The sequence below is a fragment of the Condylura cristata genome, unplaced genomic scaffold (genome assembly GCF_000260355.1).
Source record: "Condylura cristata isolate star-nosed mole 26May11 unplaced genomic scaffold, ConCri1.0 scaffold00031, whole genome shotgun sequence".
NCBI classification, from domain to species: Eukaryota; Metazoa; Chordata; class Mammalia; order Eulipotyphla; family Talpidae; genus Condylura; species Condylura cristata.
In genome coordinates this window covers 57,722-68,477 of record NW_004567132.1, presented here as the reverse complement: position 1 = coordinate 68,477, position 10,756 = coordinate 57,722, and the positions used below count along the sequence as shown (strand labels likewise).

At 51.7% G+C, this 10,756-nt stretch overlaps 1 pseudogene; it reads right to left on the bottom strand.

Moving 5' to 3' along the window:
* Positions 1-2,366: 2,366 nt before the first annotated feature.
* Positions 2,367-8,110, bottom strand: LOC105854244 (annotated as a pseudogene).
* Positions 8,111-10,756: the final 2,646 nt, after the last annotated feature.

Sequence of the window (10,756 nt, the reverse complement as noted above, 5' to 3'; positions counted from 1 at the left end):
AAACTTTTTAATAAAAAAAAATAACTACAAAAAAAAAATCTTCTTTTTCAAGAAGATTCAAGCCTTCCTCTAATATGACACCTGGTTTATCCTTGGGTCTGTGAGTCTTTGTATTTGCCACAAGACATGAAACATTTTCATGTAATTATACTGTTTGGAAGAAACAGTCCCCGATCATAGATTATTGTCCCCGATCATAGATTATTGGGGGGCAGAGCAGGCAGGGTCTCAGGGTGGAAATGGCATCGGCAAGCAGAGATTCCTAGTAAAAGAGGAAAAAGGGGGGAAAAAAAGGGGAGCGGCTGCGAGGAAGACACCGGAATGGGAGTTGGGTATAAGTTCCTGCTCTGCCTTCAGCAGAGGTTTATTTTATACATTTCAAGCAGGCAGCAAACCTTTCCCTTGTGAGCAGGTCTGGCTGCCTGCTTGGGCCCTCACATGAGTCCTTGACTCCTCTGGCCTTTTCCCTCAGAGCCCTGCTCCTTTAAGAGGAGGGTGCCTCTGTCTCGCGGACAGAGTGGCCTCAGAAGCTGCTTGCCAGCCCTGAGCAGCCAGCTCCATGAAGAAACCTGTCCCGGAGGGAACCGCAAGACTCTCCGCACACCCCAAAAACCAGATCACACGGCATGGACCGACAGCCACACTCTACCAGCCAAGATGACCTAAGACTCCGCAATTGGATTCAGCCACACCCTGACAGAGAAACCACAGGTGGTCTGCTGGGAGGGCAACTGAAGGTTGGAAACACTTCCCAGTGAGTGAAGAAGGCTCTGTGCTGCCCCAGCCAGGCATAGACTTGTTCATGGCAGCCACAGGGCTTGCACTGTGAGCTTGCCTCGGCAAGTGCTACACAGTCAGCCTGGGCCTGCCTGCCCCTGCAGGGCTTTCGGTCTCTGAGTGAGGACACCAGGTCGTCCCTTGGGCCTGCCTGAGTTCGTTCCCAGGCCTGGGGCGCTGTCCCCCATGGTGTATCTGACCTCTCGTCTCCTTGCTATTCTCCTCGGTGGCGGTGGATTTCAGTGGAAATGGAACCCCCTCTCTCAGCCTCCCTCTGCTGAATCCTCTCACCGCACTCCACTGCCACTGCCACTGCCCTCCACCCCAGCTCTGATCCCCCAAGTGAATCCTCAACAATCAGAAGCAAGACATCAGCCCACCACGTGAGTACGACCGCGGCAGGCTGGCCATCGGGCCCTTGCTGTGCATGTTTGAGTCTTCCCCTTGCCAGAGAAGCATCCCTGTCTCCTGCCTTCACAAAGCCGTGCTTTTGGCTTGCCCTCTGGACAAAAGGAAGCCCACTGCTCCCCAAGAAGACAAGTGGAAGTGCAAGCGCAGCTTGGGTCCCAGCCAGGCTGCAGGGCCCAAGCACATGTCAGACCGCTAGCACCATGGGAAGAACTAGCGCAGGCTTCCCGAGTGCCCTGGACAGACCCTGCTGAAGAAGGCCTGATGGGTGAGGTGTGGCTGTTTGTGCGTGTGATTGTGTGTTTGTGTGTTCATTGGGTACGTGGAGCCATGGGTGGGTGGTCTCAAGTGTGTGAGCCCAAGTCCTGGGGACACACAGAGAGGGAGACCCTTGGCGATGGAGGGACTGAAGGAGGCTGTCATGGTGTTCCCGGGAGTGGGCTCCCTAGAGCCTTTTCCTCACGGAGATGGCTTGGCCTCTTGCTTGGGGGCTGCCAGTGAACTTGGCCTTGGGGGCTGCTGTGGGCACCGGGCTTGCCTGGAGAACTATGGATGGCTAAAATCTGGGCAGCGGTCCTGTCTGGCCACTGCTGACTTGATTGCAGATGCATCCCAGGCCCGCCTGTGACCGTGGAGTCATGGGTGCCCATGGCCTGTGCCTTCTGGTTCAGTGCCAGGGCTGTTGGTGTGGGTGATCCTCACCTCTCAGAGGCTTGGCATTCACTCCATGGGTCTTCCTTGGCAAGTGTGCTGACTGTAGACGCTGGGGAGGTTGATCCCCGGGCCAGTTTGCAAAGAGTTCCTACTGTCCCTCGGTGACTGGAGCCCACACTGTGTCTTCTGGAGCCCGTATTGACCCTCCCCTGCACGTCGTATCTTCTCTGAACTGTAGCCCCTCTGCAAGTATATCCGTGGCACCGAAGAAAGCCTGGCAAGACACTGGCCTTGCCGAGGAGGCCTTGCTGAGGAGGCTACACGCGATGTTTTGCTGCCCCTGTGTGGTCAGAGATTCCCCTCACAGGCCAAAGAGCAGACCACAGGTGGGGTTGGGGAAGTAAGGTGACCTGGCTCATGGCTCCGGGCCACATTGCTCCCAAAATGGTTAGTTCTTGTCATTCATAATGTGAAAGAGTGGAAAAGCTAAAGAAAGAAAAGCCTCCAAACCTCACCCAATGCAGGAGCTAGCCTATAGGATGCCTGTGGGACAGGTGATTGGATTTGAGCGGTGGGGAGGACTTCAGCTCCTGGGGAAGAAAAGGGATATCACTGCGGTTCAGTTCCAAATACTGCAACGGTGATGGTGGAAAGCAGGCAAGGTTGAAGCAATTGGACGGGCATGAATGGGGCACCCAGACCCCAAGCGCTGCCACGCAGGCGCCAGCCCCGCAGCTGCACCCACAGCCGTGCCTGTGCCACAGCCCCACCTCTGTGGGCGCATATGCTGAAGCTCTGACAGGGGTCCCTGCTTGCTGGCCAGGCAGCTTGTCCCATGGCTTCCTCTGCGACCACCACCCCAGCTGCCAGGTGGCATCTCATAAAACTGCCATCAGTCATATCATCAAGGTGTACACCATTATAGAAATGCCTTTATTGAAGTACTATGGAGATGCTGGTGAGCCCTGAGCCATAAAAGAAACGGAAATGGCACCTACTGAAAACCAAAGGAATTCACTAGCAGCAGCCGTTGTCAAAGGAGAAAAAGGAACAAGAGGGCCATCCAGCTGAGAGAAGAGGTGTACACATTCCTAGGGGCAATCAAATGAACAGACCTAATGGCCATGGAGGTCAAACATTCACAAATTGCACTGATCAAAAAAAGGAGACTCCCTCTGGAAGGCGCCACAGCCATGGACGGGACTTGGGGACGAAGGTGACAAAGTTGATGGCTGAAGACAGCAAATGGTGTTTGTAAAGGTGGAACACCGGCCAGGGGGCCTGACAAGGTGGAATAAAATCAGCTGAAAAGGTGGGTACCCATACCCTGCTGTGGGCGCGGGAATGATGGTGGGGCGTCGCCGTTGCTGCCAAGGGTTCAGTCTGTGGGCCCCGGCTGGACCCCTAGCACTCCCCCACCCCAGGGCACTGGGCTGGAGGGCTGCAGCCTCCTGACTTCAAGGACCCCGGGCTTCACTCGTGGTATTGGAGTGCCCCCTGCTGGTGCCTTTGGTCTTAACAGCCTTTGCCTGGCTGCAGGGCCTTCCCCACCTGGTTGTCCTTCATGCTTAGGCCTGAGGCCTAAGCCCACAGCCCCTCAGGCCCCACCTATGCCCCAGGTCCCTGGTTCCTTCTCCCCGTCCCTGAGCTCTGCTGCCAGCCTCATGTCTGTGGAGTCACTGTCGTCTTGTTAGCGTGATGTCAGCTTGACGTCAGTGGCGCACGCTATTACCCACTTTACTAAGTGAAAAGAGTTAATATGATGACTTTGCAGTGTGGAATAACGTTCTCTTTAAAATGGGCTGTTCCGATTTTGTGTCACGTTTCAAAAGCTTTTCCTTTTCTTTTTCATTGTTTCCACTTCCATCACCCGCAGGAATGTTGGTTTGGCTTTTGTGTGTGTGTGTTGAAAAGAAGTCATTTTTAAGCTTCTGGAATCCCAGCATCATGACTTCTAATCATGAGAATGAGCCCAGATATCTAATAGTTGTTAGGGTCTGAAACTACCTGGTTGCTTCCCGCGACAAAGGACAAGACCGGAGATGCACAAGCAAGTGGAGTTTATTAAGCCAGCTAGCTGGGGCCAAGCTTTCTTGCAGGCACTCTGGCCACACAACGGGAGCAAGACCCTGACCAGAGTAATGTCAGGGAATATATAGGCCTCATTGGCCATTACATGCGTCATAGCCTGCTCAAATTCAAAGCCCATGCAAATTCAACGTAGCAAATGAATTCAAAGATTAACAAGTGTCACAGCTTGCATAACAGTTCAACCACACAAGGGCCTGTTTCCAGGAATAGATGGCTCAGTCGTGAGTCAGGAACTGATATCAGGATCCAGTTTCGACCGGTTCCAGGAACTAATGCCAGGATGCGGTATCTGCCTGCACATCTGCCTGGGCCTAGGGATGTCACACAGACTCAAAGGTAGGCAGAGGGGCTAAATAATTGTTCAAGCCCAACATTTCCTCCCTTTTTCTGATCATAACGAGGAATCATTCTTGTTGGGCCCACCTGTCGGGAGTCTAAGATACCGCTCTCTGAGTACCATAAGTTGGACCGTGCTGATGCGCTCCCTAATGAAGGCCACCAGTAGGTTGAGGACACAAGATCCAACGGTGAACAAAGCAACAGTACCATGAGGGGGCCTGCCAAAGTTGAGAGCAAAGTGACCAGCCAAGGGGAACGATTAAACCATGACTCAAACCATCCTTCCTGAAGTTCCTGCTCCTTCTTTGATCTTAGCCATACAGTCCCGGACTATGCCTGTATGGTCAGTGTAGAAGCAACTTTATTCCCCTAGGGCGGCACAGAGTCCATCTTGTTGAAGAAACAGCAAGTCTAGTCCTCTTCTATTTTGCAACACCACTTCAAACAGAGAGGTGAGGGATTTTTGAAGGTGTGAGATCGAAGTCTCTATTCTCTCTAGATCCTCGTCAATGGCTGCTCTTAGGGAGGTCATACCTTGTTGTTGATTCACCAGGGAGGCCGCTCCGATCCCCACACCAGCTATCCCCAGGATAAATAGATAAATACGGCCATGGTAATGGCCGTAAAAGGCTCCTGCCTTGTTCTGGCCTAAACACCTGCAAGCCAAGAGGCATACCTGGTCTCCTCAGGGGGGTCATTAGTACAGTGAAAGGACCTTTCCACCTGGATTCCAGATCCTTTACCTTGTGCCGCTTGACCCAAACCCAATCCCCAGGGACTATGCCATGTTCCTGGTCCAGAGCCATGGGCCCTTTATGGTATGCTTGAACCAGTGGCCAGATCTGTTGCTGTACCTGGACTAGAGCTTGCAACATGGTTAAATAATTTGGGGCCGAAATTTCCAGGGGCAGGGTCCTCCTAGTAATGGGAGGTGGAGCGCCATACATGATTTCAAAAGGCGTGAGTCTGTGGACATATGGCGAGTTGTGGGCCCAGAAGACAGCCAAAGGGAGGAGCATCACCCAGTTTCTATTGCCAATTATGAGAAGGTCTCCTTAATGGTCCGATTCATCCTCTCTACCTGCCAAGAGCTCTGGAGGTTATACTCACAATGCAGCTTCCAATCTGTCTCCATGGCTAGGGCCATTCCTTGCAGGACCTTGCCGAAGAAAGCCAGGCCATTATCTGACCCTATTATCTCCGGGACTCCATAGCGAGGAATGATCTCCAGCAATAGCTTGGCGACCACCTGGCTTGTCTCCTTTTTAGTTGGGAACGTCTACACCCACCCCGAGAAGGTGCCCACTAATACTAATAAATACCTGTATCCAAACTTGCCTGGTTTTACCTTGGTTAAATCTATCTCCCAGTTTCTTCCCGGGACCCTCCCTCTCTCCTGAGTACCTGTGTGTGTGGGTCCCTTTAGGCTAGGGCTCATCGCCAGACAGCTCTTGCATTCCTCCATTATTTGTTTCGCTGTGGGGCCTTGGTGCGGAAAGTGCAGCTGGGCGAACTCAAACAGGGTCAGCATTTTCTTCCAGCCCAAATGGGAGGACCAGTGTAGATTTACAAGGAGAAACTTCCCAAGTCTTTCTGGCAAGATTAATTTTCCTTGTTGGTCTCACCTCCATTCACTTTCCCTTGTCATCTCAGTGTCTCCCAGGCGGTTCTTTATCCACTTAAGATCACTGTCTGCATATTCAGGATGAGGGGTCAGTACAGGGTACTCGGGCATGGGCAGATCCCACAGCTGTTATGGTGATGGCTCTTCCCTCTGACGTGGCAGCCACTCTGCGAGCCTCAGCGTCTGCTTGGCTATTTCTGACGGCTTCTGGGGTCCTAGCCGACTGGTGCCCTGGGACGTGTATCACTGCCACTTCTTTAGGCCTCTCTACAGCTGTCAGGAGTCGTTTAACTTCGGTCAGGTTCTTCAGCTCCTTTCCTTCAGCAGTCATGAAGCCTCTTTCCCGGTAGATGGCGCCGTGCACATGGATTGTGCCAAAGGCTTACTAGCTGTCTGTATAGATGTTTACAAGTCTCCCTTTTGCCCGCTCAAGGGCCTCGGCCAAGGCTTTCAGTTCAGCCTTCTGTGCGGACGTACATGCTGGCAAGGCACTGCTCCAGACTACCTTCCCCTGTTGGTCCACCACAGCTGCCTCTGCTCTCCGTTCCCCGTTCAGTACGAAACTGCTGTCATCAGTGTACTAGGTCAACTCACACTTTTGTAGCGGGGTATCCTGCAAGTCGTCCCGCATCTGGGTAACTTCTGCTAGAATCTCTGTGCAGTCATGGATCGGTGGCTGGAGATTTGGAGTCGGTAACAGGGTGGCTGGGTTCAGGGCGGCTGGGTCCGAAAAGGTGATCCTGGGGGAATCTAGCAGGAGCCCTTGATAGTGAGTGAGCCGAGCATTGGTCATCCATTTTCCCGGAGCCTGCCTTAAAATGTCCTCCACCAGGTGGGGGGCGGTCACCTTTAAGTTTTGCCCAAAGGTCAGTTTGTCTGCATCGCGGACCAGCAAGGCAATGGCAGTGATGAATCTGAGGCAAGGGGGCCATGCTGAGGCTACTGCGGCCACTCTCTTGGACAGAAAGGCCACCTGTCATCTCCATGGCCCCAATTTTTGTACTAGGAACCCTTTTGCTATTCCCTTCTTTTTGTCCACAAACAGGGCAAATGGTTTCAAGGGGTCTGGGAATGCTCAGACCAGTGTCTCGAGTAAGGCCGTCTTCAACTGATCAAAAGCTAGTTGCTGCTCCCCTCCCCACCACCACTTTTTCTGTTCCTTAGTCACCTCATACAGTGTGCGAGGAATTTCTGCATACCCCGGTATCCATAGTATGCAGTACCCCGCCAAGCCCAGGAATTCCCGCACCTCCTGGGAGTTGTAGGGGTTGGAATTCTAAGAATAGTCTCTTTCACGGCATCTGTTAGCCAAAGAGTTCCTTCCTTTAACTTATACCCTAGGTAGGTCACAGAGCATTGGCAGATCTGTGCTTTTTTAGCACTAGCCCGATAACCCAGGTCCCCCAATTCCTGTAATAAGTGGCCTCCTCACATTCGTTTGGTGTGGCTGCGGCCAGCAGCAAGTCATCCACATGTTTTTGCAGTGTCATGTATGGATGTGCCTGACAAAAGAGTCCTAGGGCTTCATTAAAAAGGGTGGGAAAGGCCCTCCCTGGTGGCGCAGCGGGTTAAAGCACAGCACTGAGAATCTGAAGCCACTTCCGCATGAGTTTGATTCCCGCCTGCCGCCTGCCCCGGAGGAGACCACATGGCGAGCCAGACCTCTCCTGACCCGCCTGCTGCTTCCCTCAGCAGTGTACTTCGTCGATCTGCCTGTTCTGCTCCCCACTCTGCTCCTGAGCCTCTTGCCTGTACCCCAGTTCTGTATGCACAAATAAATAAATAAATAAATCTTTAAAAAAAAAAAGGATGGGAAAGTTTTTGAACACTTGGGACAATCTGGTCCACGTTACCTGTCTTGATCTCCCCCCATTTTTCCTGCTGCCATTCAAAGGCAAACAGGGGCTGGCTGACCTTGGCCAGAGGGATGCTGAAGAAGGCGTCCTTCAGATCTAGTGTGGTATACCAAGTTAGAGAGTGGGAGAGGTGGCTCAACAGAGTGTATGGGTTTGGGATGGTGGGATAAATGTCTTCAACCCTCTCATTGACTCCTCGTAGATATTGTACTGGTCGGTAATCAGTTGCTCCAGTCTTTCTTACCGGGAGGGGAGGGGTGTTACAGAACGAGTGACAAGGAATCAGAATTTCCGCTGCTTGCAGCTTGTGGATATGGGGTGCGATACCACGACAGGCTTCCTCTGGCCTGGGATACTGCATAATTTTCACTGGTTTGATGATAGCCTTGAGTTAATACGATGACTTTGCGATGACTTTGCAATTTTGAAGTGTTCTCTTCAAAATGGGCTGTTCCGACTTTGTGTCAAGGTTCAAAAACTTTTCTTCTTTTTCAGTGTCTCTACTTCCATCACTCACAGAAATGGTGGTTTGACTTTTTGTGTGTGTGTGTGGGGGGTCAAGTTTTCCTAGTCCTTTTATAGAGAGCTCTTGAAAATAAGTCATTTTTAAGCTTCTGGAATACCAGCATCATGACTTCTAATCATGACAATGAACCCAGATTATTATCTAATAGTGTCCAATGGAGTAGTAGGTAGTCCGACAAGAAGATTGAGTATTCCTATCATGCAATATAAAATTCACCATTTTACATATTGTCTTTTATTCCCTTTCTAAAATAGTAGCAAGTGCCCATGAATGTACTCACAGAAGCACTTAGTACAAGAGATGGAAGCTAGGCCTGGACATGCATACACTCTAGAGAGTTTCCCACCAAACCTTCAGTATCTTAGACACACTTTTCCTGCCTTTATGCATACCATCTTAAGAATACTTGTACCCCGGACCCTCCGTGGTGGCCGGTGCAGCGGCTTCTAGCGCTGCACTACAAAGTCAGCCAAGGCCGCTGCAGCACAAGTTGGACCCCGCTGCAGCTCTCAGAAGTGTACCCAAACCAAAATTCTGGGCCCTCCCTGGTGTCGCAGCGGCTTCAGGCACAGCAGCCACAGCGTCTTCAGCGTGAGTTCCATCCTGCCCCGGAGCTGACTCACATGGTGTGGCGGACCTCTCCTGACCTGCCCTGCTGCTCCCCTCAGCAGGGTTCCCTGTCCAGCTTCCTGTTCTGCTCCCCAATTTGTCTCTGGTGAATCCTCTCACTGCCCGTGCACCTCAGGCCTGCACCCCAGTTCTGTATGCATCAAGAAATACACCTTTTCAAGGAAAGAAGTAAATTATACCACCCTGAACTGCACTAGCACTGTGGTGTGAATTTTAGAATCCATGGTAGTGATGTCACAGTCTGGATACCCAGGAGAAGGGGGCATTCCAGGCTCCTGGTTCCACACAATGGAGGGTGGAGCTGGGCACGGAGGGAGGAGGAGCTGAACCTGAGACTGAGGTGAGGAGCAGGGAAGCAGCTAGTAGAGCCAGAAGGAGACCTGAGGAATCCACGTGGAGCAAAGGGAGACTTGTCAAGGAGCTGTGTTGATTTCTCAGCCCTGGACCGGGTGAAAGAGATGTGGATGAGAGACCCGTGCAGAGGTAGTCTATGGCACCGTTTTTCTTGACTTGGGTGGTGCTATTTCCCTCCCAGACTTGTCTGACCCTCTTCTTCATGGGGATTCCTCATCCTGCTCTCCATCTGGCCCTCCATCCTGCTACCTCCCTCTTCCTCAGATTCCCTCTCTTTCTCTCTTCTTGTCTCTGCTGGAACCTGGCATCACCCTGGTGGGGAAGTGGGGAAGTTGACAACGGTGTTGGGAGTGAACAATTGTGGAGATTTACTGAGGGACTGGATAAGGGCAGTAATAAATTAGGCCTTGCATCCAATTAACTGGGCCTTGCATCCTGGATGGGACTAGCTGAAGGTAATAACGAACTGGGCCTCACATCAAGGACACAGAGATGAGTCACCCCTTTGTAATCTGAGCTTAGGACCTATATAGGAGACCCGTCCCCCTTATTGAGTTGGCAGTAGCTGCGGACCCCAATCTAGGGTTTCTGTCTCAGCTGCTGCACAGGAGCAATAAACTCTACTTGCTCAGCCTTTCTGCCTCCCGCCTTCCTTTCTTGCAGTCGGTCACAAATTGGTGTGAAACCCGGGACGGCTGACTAGAGCCATCCTCTGAACATCTTCTGTAGCCTGGTGTGCTTCTTTTCTCCTCTCTTTCCTTCTCTTTGAAATGCGTGTGTGGATGTGCGAGTGAATAAACAGCTCTTACACGGGTCCTAGTGTACCACCTCGGGTTTGAATGGATTGCATCCTTAGTCTTGAGACCCGAACGGCTTAGTGGAGTCTTAATAGTTCTCGGCTTGGCCAACCAGGCGCGGGGTTTATACGCGTGTTCCTCTGCCAAGGGACTCTGGATTCCGCAAGGAGTCAGGCGGGAACAGTCTCTGGCCTCCCTCTTTGTTACAATCTTTCTGTTGATCTTGGCGTTTTCCTCCTCTTGGTATCACCTCTGTGGTGCCAAAAATATCACGTGACTACATTGCAGGAGAGAGGTTAGAGTAAGTCACCCCGATTTTGGCTCAAGAACAGCCTTTACTCCCCTTCTTTTTTTTCTCCTTTCTCTCAGTGTGGTCCGTCCTAGGTTACACTCTTCCCTCACAGGGCATTTTTGGTCCCTCCCAGGGCATTTCTTTGCCCCTCCCAGGGCGTTTTTAGTCCCTCCCAGGGCATTTTTGGTCCCTCCCATGTCGTTTGTATTTGTCCCTCCCAGGGCATAGCTTGTTGAATTTGTCCCCCCTAGGGCACACTTGGCTCTTAAGCCTTTTTTTCCCCCTTCTTCTCTCTTCTCTCTACACCTAACGGGTAACTCTTCAGCCAAGGCAGGTAACTTAAACTCCCTCCAATGCATCCTCCATCATTGGGATACTTAGGGTTTTTTTTTTTTTAAGATTTATTTA